We start from the raw sequence: 13,418 nt of genomic DNA, 5'->3' as shown, positions 1-13,418 counted from the left end.
AGTTTCATGTTTTCCTTCCCAATCCTACACCAACACTAGGTCAAATGGTAATGGTGATTATTACCTTTGGTTCTGGTTTAAATAGAATGCATCGACATTTTTTTTCATCAAGTAAATATTTACTATAAATTGTTGGTATATACGATGAAGTTCTGTCATGTATCTCAAGGTAACTATTTCTCCGTTTATTTATAAATTCATATTCTATACCAGAATAGCACAGAATTCTCAATGTGTGTCATCTCAGTTCAAAAGAATCGTGAAAAAAAAAGATTTATGCCATGAGTTTTGTCTTATAAATGTTTTTCAAAGGGAATTACTAATGAATAAAGGTTACTATTTCTCCATTTATTTAAATAGTCATAATGTACTTATCCTTAACATATTAACATGGCAGATTACATTATAGATTTTCTCATATTGAGCTATACTTATGTTCCTAGCATTTTATGACAATATTTTAAACATACTACTGGATTTAGTTACCCATATTTTATTTAAGATTTTTGCATCTAGATTCATAAGTGAAATGGAACTATAAATTTTTCTTTGCTTGTTTGCATGGACCTTAGTTCTTTTGGGAACCAAGAATACACTAACCTCACAAAATGAATGGGGCCATTTTTTTTTTTAAAGTCTGGAACAACTATTTCTTCAGGCTTGGTAGCTGTGACCCAAAATCAAATTTGTAAGCTACCCATATGAAATGATATTCAGAGAGAGTGTAGGACAAAGTCATCTTAGTGTTTTACTAATATCAGTGCTGTTGGTATTTATTTAGCTTGTTTCTAAACATTCTAAAATACTCCTCTTAGATTATAACAACTTGCCTTCCTGCAAAACACTTATAAAATATTTTCTTACTGGCTTTAAAAAATAAACTTGTTTAAAATATTTTTCATAGATGCATTTTATGGTTAATATACTTTAAATTGTTGACACTTTTCATAGATTTTTCTCTTTAGAACTTACTTTTAATTGAGAAAAATTTCTCCAGAGGTGCTGAGATTTCTGGTAGTTCAGAGTAAAAGCTGTTAAATGGGGAATATTCTAATATTTTTGTGTTAAAATGTGTGTAAGTCTAAATATTTTCATAGGTATCATCTTTTTGCCTTTAGGCATTAGGACCTCCCTTTGACAAACATTTATAAGACAAAGCTCATGACATAAATCATCTTGCTTTCATGATTCTTTAGAGCAGAGATGGCACACATTGAGACTTCTGTGCTATCCTGGTATAGAATATGAATTTATCCAAAATAAAGAAATAAAAGCTCTATTGAAATAGTGTTTCTACACATCTAGATAATCCAAGACGCAATTGTAGATATTCACCATTAAATCTAATATATCACTTGAGTTCTCATTTAATTTGTGCAGTCCCTTTTTTGCAACTTTGAGCTGGATACAGTAACTGGATAGGTCCTTAGGTGGCTTCAGTTTAATTTCCAAGAATTCCTTTTGTTAAAACAGAAATGCTGAAGAGTTTTAGCCCTCCACTTGTTGAATATTTTTATTAGAGATCTCCAGCTGATTTCGAACAAAATATACCCCAAATTTACAGAACTTGTTTACAAGCTGGTTTTCAACATGAATTATATATATAACACAGCAGCAGCCAATATCATACGTAAGAGGGATCCATTAGAAATGACCTAATTAACAAAGTAAGATAAATGTACCCATTATTTAACATTATACTAGAATTTGTAGCCAATAAAGCAAGGAATAAAGCAGAAATAATGGATTCAAATATTGGAGAGTAGACAAAATTTTCATTATTTGCAGATGATATAATGTATATCTAGAAAATATGAGAATATTAAGTGCAAAAACTATTACAACCAATAAGAGAGTTTGGTAAATGGGGCAGACACAAAGGGATTTCTTTAATTAATACTAGCAATAAATAACTGGAAAGATATCTGTAGAAGATCCCATTGACAGGGACAACATCAGCCAAAATTGTAAACTATGTTATAATAAGTACACAGAACAGAACAAGAAGATCCTAGAACATTCTTACTGGATGTAAGAGAAATGCTTATTCTCATATCTGGTCATATCTGATTAGGGCATCACAGGTGGCAGAGGCAGTATAACAGAGAAAAGAAATGGGGTGTGTCTTCCCAACCATCTGGTTTCTCTCTGAGGAGAGGTTTATTGTCTCTTCCTTGACCGCCCAGCCCCTCCTACACAGAGAATTATGGCCTGACCTCTGGAAGTTTTGACCTCAAGGCTGATCTCCAATCACCAAGATGCTTCGTCAACCACTCCCCTTCAGAGTTCATGCAAGAGGAACTAAGAAGCCCAGTTTAGGACTCATGCCTTGAGCCACGTTCTCTAACCTGGGGGGGTTATTACCTGAGTGTAGTGCTCCTGCCCTTCTGTTCAATAAAGTCAGCATTTGCTTCCCATGTAGAGAAGACGTGGGATTAACTTGTAGGTTCAAAAACCAATGACCACCCTCCCAAACCCATAACTGCACATTTTTTCCCCCTTGAGTTCATCTCTCTTTAAGAGGCACAATGAAGGTAAAGACCTGTAGGAAAATAGCTTATGTCTGATGTCACAAGGGGCAAAAAAGAATCTGTTGCTTATTTTTCACCCTTGAGCAGATTCTTTCTCTCTTTGTTTTTTACTTTGCTGTGTTTTAAATCTACCAAAGTATTCAATGATTAATTATTTTAACTGATATTTATATTAACCTACTATGTGCTAAGGACTGTGCTAAGCATTGGGTGTAAAATAGTGAATGTATATATAATGTGTGTACGTGTATATATAGAGATACACATGCATATATATATTGACACTTATGAATGCACACACATATGTCTTATTTATGAAAATACATGCACAAAGGAAAAAGATTGCAAGGGAATACAAAATATGACAATGTCTGAGAGGTGATATTACAGGTGATTTTAAAGATATTTTTTTCTCAAATGCTTATAAAGAGCATGGGTTATAATTTTTCATCTAGGAAAAATATCCTGAGGAGCTTTTTAAAAATAAAGAGATTTGAGGGACTTCCCTGGTGGCGAAGTGAATCCGCCTGCCAATGCAGGGGACACGGGTTCGAGCGCTGGTCTGGGAAGATCCCACATGCTGCGGACCAACTAAGCCCATGCCTCACAACTACTGAGCCTGCGCTCTAGAACCCACGAGCCACAACTACTGAGCTTGCATGCCACAACTACTGAAGCCCGTGCGCCTAGAGCCCATGCTCTGCAACAAGAGAAGCCACCGCAATGAGAAGACTGCACACTGCAACAAAGTGTAGCACCCACTCTCTGCAACTAGAGAAAGCCTGTGTGCAGCAATGAAGACCCAATGCAGCCAAAAATAAATAAATAAATAAATAAATAAATAAATAAATTTAAAAATAAAGAGATTTGAATTATTGAATCATGTTGCCTGTTGCTACACCCTAGGTATGTGCTCCACACTGATGGGGTATAGATTTCTGCTTAAGAACCACTGCCCGGTTGGTGGTAGGTCACTATAATTGCAGGCTTAGCTCTTTTCTGAGATGGCTATCTTCAAGGTAAATTTGGTTCCTGAATGTTTCTGTTCTTCTTTGTAATTGCTATCTTATTTCTTTAACAGAGGAGGGAGTGCTGTGTTTGGGATTGATGAGCAGCCTGACCTCTAAAATATCCAGTCAGCCACTTGCAATGAAGTTTCCCTAAAAGGATGCATTAAATAGAGTTTGGAGACAAGGAAACATATTAGGAAATGATCAGAACAATCCTGGCATATCTTAAGTATCTTATGGTCCCAGTAGATTATTTATGCATACACAAATAATTCATTGAATAGAGACTTGCCCAAATAAACCCAATAATTTTTCTTTTAGTTGCCTCTGATATCTCTCCAAAGCAAGGTAATTTGCTTCCTTCCATCCTGGGTCCTTTGTTGCTGGGGTCCAAGTAAAGCCCTCTCAGTTTTCAGTACAAATTACCTTTGCAACCAGGTGACTTCAGGATAATTGGATTTTTTTTCCCACAGTCACTTTATCAATCCTCTTTTATGTTGAAAAGATTTTCCCAGAGGTGACTTCTGACTCTTAAGCTTTATAAACAAACAAACAAACAAACAAAAACTACTCTGACGACTCTCACAGTGGACCCTGGATAGAACTGACATTCTTCCCAAATAGTCTTCTTAAATAAGTCACTCTTGTTCATCATTCTTACTTATCCTCAGGCTTCTCCCATTTATCAACTCCTGGGATGCCTGGTCAGTATTTCAGAAGTCTAATTTATATTTGAAATTTTCACCAACTGGAAAGCATAGAAGTTTTGCTGTTTAATCTATAACACAGACTGGGATGAGAGAAGGAGCAACACCAAATAAACAAGAGAAGAAAACGTGAAAACAGACATTAAATTTCTCAAAGCTAAGATGTGTGTTTTCTCATATGTTCACATTCCTCATGTTGGGGTATATTTCATGATGTATATGTGATTAATGTGTATATTTTGATCATACAATGCATTCTAAATTGGAAACATTAACATGTAGGAAATTAATATTTCCTCACCTTGAATGCTTACAGATGTGATTAAATCTATGGTAGGTTTATAATCAATGGCATCCTGGAATGAAGAAAATAGAAAGTAGAGTGCATTTCCCTCATGGTAAGCCCTGTCTTGACTATGAATATGAATGATTGAACATTTAACAGAGTCATTTGAGAACTTGAGTAATGCAGAATGGCCATTCTGTTCCTCTCCGTTTGCAAAATTCAGCCACAAGGCAAAGCCATGTCTGGAGCCAATGGGAGATCTATATTTACATTTTAGGACGAGACTTGCTTCCTTTAAACCCTAAAATACTGCTGAAGATCTAGAGAAAAGAGGAACACTTCACTGGAAAGGGTTTGTATTGCTTTTCTCATTTTAACAAGAAGAGCAATTTTAGTGGAAATTTAAAATGAACTATATTTAACAAGATAAGGATGAAATTCTCTTTAACTACAAATGCAGATTAAAGTACAATATGGGGTCCTCGCCGGAGACGAGATTGGATGAGGAGGAGGTAACACCTTAAAGGCGGCATTAGTGGGTGGCATTTTGTTATTTTCTTCTTTGATGTGAACAAATGGAAGAAGTTTCCAACAATTAGCCCTCGCCAAAGAGAACTGGTGGAATGCGTGCTGTCCTGCCTCTCATCCACTGAAGCAGGCACGTGATGGACAGCAGAGTTCCAGGCCCTCCAGGGAAGCTCGAGGTGTTTGGAAAGTGATCCCAGGACACCAGCGACATTCACAACAGCCTCACTCATTGTGGGGCAGGAGGGCAGGAGGGCAGGGACACAACGGGCTGTGCACCAAGGTGCTTACTCTTCTGTCTGTGAATTGTAATGAGATTATTTCAGACAAGCAGCAAGACAAGAAAGATACCTTGATTTTGATGCTAACGGTAACTACTCCACACTTACCCTCACTGCCCAGTTTACACACTCAAACACGTGAATTTGGGAATTCCCTGGTGGTCCAGTGGTTAGGTTCACTGCCGAGGGTGAGGGTTCAATCCCTGGTCGGGGACCTAAGATCCTGCAAGCTGAGTGGCCAAATAAATAAATACGTGAACTTTTCCTCCCCTCTCCCAATTTTTAAACCGAGTCAGTCAGGAAGTGTTACAATCTATAATAGAACGAAGAAAATGGGGAAGGTGACCTTTAGTTGAAAATAGGAAATTTAATTCTAAGAACTCTCAGCTTGAAACCCAAATCCTGGTTCCCTCCACTAGATAATGACGCAAAGGGTTCCTCTGTATTAATAGCAGCTCAGATGGGTTAGCTGTCCTGAAAGAGTCGCCCCCAGATGGGAAAGCTTAGCTCCAAACAGAAAATGTTTGGTACTTACCACCCATTTAAGAGAGGAAGGAGAATCCCAGCTTCACCCACCTGGTTACCAGGTAACCAGACCTCCCTCTTCCAAGGACTCCGGGATGGAGAACCTCAAGGCCAAGGGATTGCTTTGCTTTAGAGCTGAAGAGACATTTCTGGGAGTTTTTGCTTGCAAATATAGAAGGGGGTACGGTGTAGTGAAACGAGCCCTGAATTTGAAATTAAAGCCTCTGCTGGGAGTCTCGTCTCTATCATGTATGGACTGTCTTTAGACCAATCACTCACTTTCTGGAGGTGTGGTGAGTGGACCGATATTAACCATACAGCTCAAAAGATTATCATAAGAATCAAACTAAGACAGTGGTTTAAAAAAAAGTGCCTTGAGCATTATAACATTATTGTTATTAGGCAATTTAAGTGATTTATTTAGCATATTCAAAATTTTAAAGTGTGAATATTCTAGTTGTGTAAAATCAGGATGTTTTCTGGTACTTTCCCACGTCCAGCTGTCTGGCACATCTTCCATTATAGGTGAACCAGAGCTAACCTGTACTGTGAACCAACCCTAGTGAAATTATATGTTATCTAATCTCATCATCTTTAACACATATGCAAATCAGGTATTAGATTGAATTGTATTAAATTGTCAATTTTGGAGGTAAAAAAGGTCCAGTATTGACTTTTTTATATGTTTCAACCTAATACTACCATTCTCATCCTGTAGATGAACAGATGGAGCTGACGGAGAGAAAAAGATGAGTCCAGAGTGAAACAGGCAGAACAGGAATTTGATCCCGGGTCTGTCTGCATATTACTGAGTCAGCTCACTTGAAGTTCGCACCGTTGCCTGGGATGTAATTTTCTTGGCCTTGCACTGATTCAGCACAGCCCGTGGCTCTCATTTCCCCATTCCTCTTGGGCTTCATTTTCCTTTTGTCAGGAATTCCCCACACTTTCCACCACCAGCCCTGGCCACTCCTCCCTCACATCTCTTCCTCTGAGCAGAGCCTAAAGAGTGAGCTTTGCTGTGGTCAGTTTTCCAGAAGTCTCACTGCATTCTGACGACCAAGCATCAGCTCATACTTTGGGCCTGGATTGTGTGTTCTTTCCACCTTGTGCCTATTCTTTGAAAATTCCAACCCGAGCTGGATCCCTGAGTGTTTCTGAGCATTGCTCGGGTCTCCTTGAGCACACATCCTTTTGAGAGTCTTGGACCACGGAATGCAGCTTCTTTCTAATTCTTTTTTTTTTTTTTTCATGCTGATGACACTGTGCCTAGAAATCTGTTTTAGGGAGAAATTCTGTGTTTGTAAGTTTGTTGCATCAGAGGCTCAAACCATTATTTTTATCATGGTTTTCAACTCTTTTCTTAAAGCCATTTATTGACTAACATACACCAACACATGCATGGATTTTTGTAACAGCATATAGTTCCGAGAGATCTTTACCTGCCAGTCACTGTGCTGAGTGTTTTACACGTGCTGTGTATTTTAATTCTCATACTAATACTCTGGGTTAGGTATTGTCATTAAGCCATTAAACAGATAAAGAAAAGGGAGCCCAGTTTCAGGCAGAGGTTTAGGGCCTAAGGAAGACCCTGCCCTTGTGTCTTTTCTCTTTTATAAAATGACAATGATACTACTTCTTTGAATTCCAAAATGTTTGTCATGTGCAAACATCTTGTGAAGTTGAAAGCATGACACAATATTGGTTATAACACTTTTTAAAAATAGTAGCATATAAAAAATATTTTGCAACCATCACTACCCTTTAGTTCAGAAATTTTTGGTCACCCCAAATGGAAACCTGTACGCATTAAGAAGTCACTCCTATTCCCTGCTGTGTGGAGAGGCCACATTTTATTTATCTACTCAACCGTTGGTGGACATTTGGGTTATTTCCACTGTTTGGCTATCATGAATAGTGCTGCTATGAATATTCATGTATAGGCTTTGTTTTCCCACATGTTTTAAATTTTGGGGGGTATATACTTAGGAGTGGAATTACTGGGTCATATGATCATTCTATATTTAAGTTATTGAGGAGCAGCCAAACTGTTTTCCACAGCAATTATACCATTTTACATTCCCACCAACAGTGTGTGAGTTTCCAATTTTTCCATATCTTCACTGACGCTTGTTATTTTCCACTTTTTCTATTACGACCATCCCAGTGAGTGTGAAGTACTACCTCCTTGTGGTTTAGAATTCAGTTTCCCTGATGACTAATGACATTGAGCATCTTTTCATGTGCTTGTTGGCCCTTTGTATATCGTCTTTGGAGAAATGTCTATTCAAATCTTTGGTGCATTTTTATTTTATTTATTTATTTATTTATTTATTTATTTATTGCGGTACGCAGGCCTCTCACTGTTGTGGCCTCTCCCGTTGCGGAGCACAGGCTCTGGACGCACAGGCCCGGCGGCCATGGCTCACGGTCCCAGCTGCTCCATGGTCTGTGGGAACTTCCCGGACCGGGGCACAAACCCGTGTCCCCTGCATCGGCAGGCGGACTCTCAACCACTCCGCCACCAGGGAAGCCCCTTTGTGTATTTTTAAATTGGGGTGTTTGCCTTTTTGTTGTTACGTTGTAAGAGTTCTTTATGTAATTTAGGTAACAGACCCTCATCAGATATAAGATGTAACTATTTTTTCCCATTCTGTGAGTGCTTTTCCCCTCTTTTTTTCCTTCCATAATTCCCATTTAATTCTCTAAACTAACACATTTCCAACAAAATAAATATTTCTCACCATGAAGTAGTTCCAATGACGTAGCATGTTCCAAATTCTTAGAAAAATAGCCTAATGCTGCAGCAAGAGTAAACAGCCAATACAAAGTGAAATAATTTATTTCTTTAACTTACCTAGCATAAAAGTTGAAATCCCTGGTTAGGCTTAGTCAGAATATCTAAATATCTTTAGATATTTAAAAAGTAGAGAAGTTGGAAATGATAAGCAAACACTTCGTCTTTTGATAGTATCCTTTGATGCATGAAAGTTTTTAACTTTTTAATGAAACCCAATGTGTCTGTTTGTTGCTTGTGCTTTTGGTGTCATATCTAAGAAATCGGCCAAATCCTTGGCCATGAATATTTACTCCTATGTTTTCTACAAATAGTTGTAATATTTTAGTCCTTGTATTTAGGTCATTGATAAATTTGGAGTTAATATTTGTATATTTTGTGAGGTAAGGCTACAGTTTCATTCTTTTGCATATTGGATATCCAATTGTACCAGTACCACTTGTGAAAGACAGTTCTTTATTGATTGAAAGGTTTTAGCACCCTAATCAAAACTCAGTTAACCATAGATATATAGCTTGATTTCTGGACTCCCAATTCTATCCATTGATCTATACGTCTACCCTTATGCCAATACCACTGAAGTGGTAGATTTGCAGTAAGCTTTGAAGATTAGAAGTATGAATGCTCCAAATGTTATCAAGATTGTTTTGGCATTCAAGGTCTCTTGCAATTGTATATGGAATTTAGGAATGACTTTTCCATTTCTGTAAAAAAGACTGTTGGGATTTTGATAGGGATTGCATTTAATCTGTAGATCACTTTGGGAAGTGTTACCATGTCAATAATATTAAACTCTCCAATCCATTAACATGGTATGTCTTTCCATTTATGTATGTCTCCTTAATTTCTTTCAGCAGTGTTTTGTAGTTTTCAGTGTACAAGTGTTGCCTCTCCTTGGTTAAATTTATTCTTAAGTATGTTATTCTTTTGGATGCTATCATAAATGAAATTGTTCTTCTAATTTCATTTTTGCATTGTTCGTTGATAGCTTACGACTGATTTTTACATATTGATATTGTTCCCTGCAAACTTGCTGGACTCATTTCTTAACTCGAATACTTTTTTGTGGCTTCTTTAGGATATGCTATATACAAAATCATAACACCTGCAAATAAAGATAGTCTTACTTCTTCCTTTAGAATATGAATGTGTTTTATTTCCTTTTCTTACATGATTGCTGTAGCTAGAACCTCCAGTATGATGATGAATAAAAGCAGTAAAAGTGGAAACCCTTGTCCTGTTCCTGATATCAGGGAAAAAGCATTCAGTCTTTTCCTACTAAGATGTTAGTTGTGGGTTTCTCATAGATACATTTTATTAGGTACAAGGCATTCCCATTTGTTATGGACTGAATTGTGTCCATCCTAAATTCATAAGTTGAAGCCATAACAACCCTCAAGGAGACTACATTCGGAGATAGGGCCTTTAAGGAGATAATTAGGTTTAAATGAAGCCATAAGTGTGGGGTCCTAATTTTATAGGACTCATGTTCTTATAAGAAGAGGAGAGACACCATTATTCTCTCTCTCTCTCTCTCTCTCTCTATGCACACACAGAGGAAAGGTCATGTGAGGATGCAGCAAGAAGGCCACTATCTGCAAGCTAGAAGGAGAGGTCTCACCAGAAACCAACTCTGATGATAACTTTATCTTGGACTTCTCGTCTCAAGAACTGTGAACATACATTTCTATTGTTTGTCACCCAGTTCATGATATTTTGTTATGGCAGCCCTAGCAGATGATTGCACCATTTATTCTTAGTTTTTTTGAGTGTTTTTTAAGATCATGAAGGGGATTTTTCTGCAAATGATTTTTCTGCATCAATTTAGCTGATCATACATTTTTTTCTTTTTATTAATCGATATGTTGTATTACATTAATTGATTTTCAGATATTAAACCAACCTTGAATTCCCGGGGTAAATCTTACTTTGTGTTTACACACGTTTTATAATTCATTTAATGTGTTGCTAGATTTTGTTTGCTAGTATTTTGTTGACAGTTTTTGCATCTATATTTATTTTTTAAGATTTTTTTTTGATGTGGACCATTTTTAAAGTCTTTATTGAATTTGTTACAATATTGCTTCTGTTTTATGTTTTTTGGCTTTTTGGCCACAAGACATGTGGGATCTTAGCTCTCCCACCAGGGATCGAACGAGCACCCCCCACATTGGAAGGTGAAGTCTTAACCACTGGACCACAAGGGAAGTCCCAGCGTCTACATTTATAGAAGATATTGGTCTGTTTTCTTTTTCTCGTGACAATAGGGATTTTAGAATTTATGGAAGGTAAGGAGCAGGGGAAGATTACAAGTGTTCCAAAGATCCTAACCAACTAGGGAAATTTCTTCAAATGACAAGACAGTGCAGAATGTGCAAGAAAGGGTATATTGCATTTTATCTCTATCTTTGACACTTACATTAAGTCTTTCTTAATCCATTTTATCCCATTTACATAGTTAATTTTTGAATTGCGTAGAGAGAGTGGAACTAGGCTTTGTATCTGTGCAGGACCTGGTATCAAGCATATAATGTGCCTTTGAATGGACTCTTTCCAACCCCTTTGTTTCTTTATATTTGAGGTATTATCTATTAAAATCCTATTAAAAACAACATGAGCCTCTCTCATTGTGTTTGGCTGAAGTCAGATTCCAGTAATGTTAGGATTCCTTCTAATCACTACATTAATTGGAATTAGTGACTGGGAAGCAACATTCTAGTACTGCAAACATTTTCAAGGTTGTAACCACATGGCATTAGTCACTTAATTTCTCCCTAACAAATTGTGTCCGTATATACACAGACATATATGTATTATATATACTTGTGTATATGTATCTCTGTGTATATATGATTAAATGTAATTCTACTTTTGAACATTTAGTGGGAATTATGAGATGGTTCACAGAGATGATCTGGTTGGCTTAAGTCTGTAGTTGAAATTGTTGCACTGGGTTAAAAAGTGAAACAGTGCGTGGAAATCAATTTCTCATCTTAGGTTGTTCTGCATTTACATAATAGTTCTGACATAGATTTGAGGTCTGAAATCTTAACCTCGGCTGTTTAATTTTCTTCTTATAAGCTACAAACAATTGTTCATTGCTGATACTTCAGCACAGAACTAGAAGTGTTCCTCCACTACTCCTCCCACTGAGGGAAGGGCCCCAAGCTCCCAGGGAGAGCCTCACCACTCCAGGCAGCCACACCCCTGCCTGCTTTCCATCCGGGTGCCTCCCCACAAACTAGTCTCCTTTCCATTTCCTGCTGAGCTTGGTGATTGCCTAGTCCCTGCCAGTGTTACCCCACTTCCTCTATTTGGAGGTACTCTTCTACCTCTTTCCTAATTCATCGTCATGACGTGTGTTAAACTTTTCTATGTGAATTTGTCACTAATTCACCTCCTTCACTCTGGTGGCTTCTTTGAGTACCTCTATCTTGAAATTAGGTGAATTTTATAGAAGGAACTCCATCTTCAGCCATGTAGGGAGGTACAGAGGTAGGTCTAGGTAGTGCTTAGTCTGCCAGCCAGGGCAAGCAAACAAGACTTAGAGGAACCCACGGGGCTGAGGATACTGTCTGGGGTAAGGGAAGGTGGACAAGAGTATCCAAGGGGCACATCTCAGTCAGGGGTCAAGAAACACTGTCAGCTCTAAGAATGGGATTGGGGTAGGTAGGACCCCAGTGGGAAATGGAGTGTAGACTTTCAGCATTTCAGGTACATGAAGCCACGTGGGGGGAAAGCATTTGGAAAATTGGTTTCCAAAGACTAGGTCCTAGCCACCTGGTGAGGTTTTCAGAGACCAGGCTTCAAACTCCAAAGGCATGGGCTGTGCCATGAACAAGGGCTTCAGAGGGCTGGATGGGACTGCAAAAGGGATCAAAGTCATTGTCCACAGCCTGGGGTGCGCACAGGGCAGGGACCAGCAACTGAGGACCTGAACAGGAGCTCCCCATTCAGCCCAGTGAGGACAGTGATGGTAGTAAATTCTACCTGTTTGAGTGAGGAGAAGGAGATGGCTGCAGAGCTTTAAGTACTGAGCATCTTCATCAAAACTGATTCAGGACCTAAGGATGGGATAGAGAGGGGACATTTGGGTACCGGTGACTATTCGAATAAGTGTTTTTAAAGTTGTGGGACAGATATGGGGCAGTGAGGTTACAGCATTGTGTCAGCACAGGAAGCCCACTGCCCAGGTCCAGGGTAAAGGCCTCAGATTTTTCAGGTTGGAGGGGATCAATTTTGTCAGCGCATCTTGAAGTGACCACAATCTCAGGAAAGAATTCATGATATTCATGAGTTCATGGCAGCTCACAAGATGCCAAACTACAGTTATTTTGTTAACTTCCAACATGAAGTACAGCTGACCCTTGAGCAACATGGGTTTGAACTGCACGGGTCCACTTACACACGAATGTTTCCTGATAAATACTACAGTGCCACGTGATCTGTGGTTGGCTGAATCCACAGGTGCAGGACTGTGGGTACAGAGGGTCAACTGTAAAGTTATATGGGGATTTTTGACTACACGGAAAATGTAGTCGAACCCCCTAACCCCCGTGTTGTTCAAGGGTCAACTGTATTCCTTTCTAATGATGCTCATACGTGCTACCTATGGCACCACTTCCAAATCAATAACCATCAGGATATGATTAAGGGCACAGGATAATGGATGACATTTGAGGACCCTGGGAAACCCCACAGGACCATTCCTGGTACTACTCAGGTCTCTTAAATGCTAATATCTGCCCAGTCCTTT

The sequence above is a fragment of the Mesoplodon bidens genome (genome assembly GCF_964165515.1).
Source record: "Mesoplodon bidens genome assembly, chromosome: 9".
NCBI classification, from domain to species: Eukaryota; Metazoa; Chordata; class Mammalia; order Artiodactyla; family Ziphiidae; genus Mesoplodon; species Mesoplodon bidens.
This window is presented reverse-complemented; position numbering follows the sequence as displayed.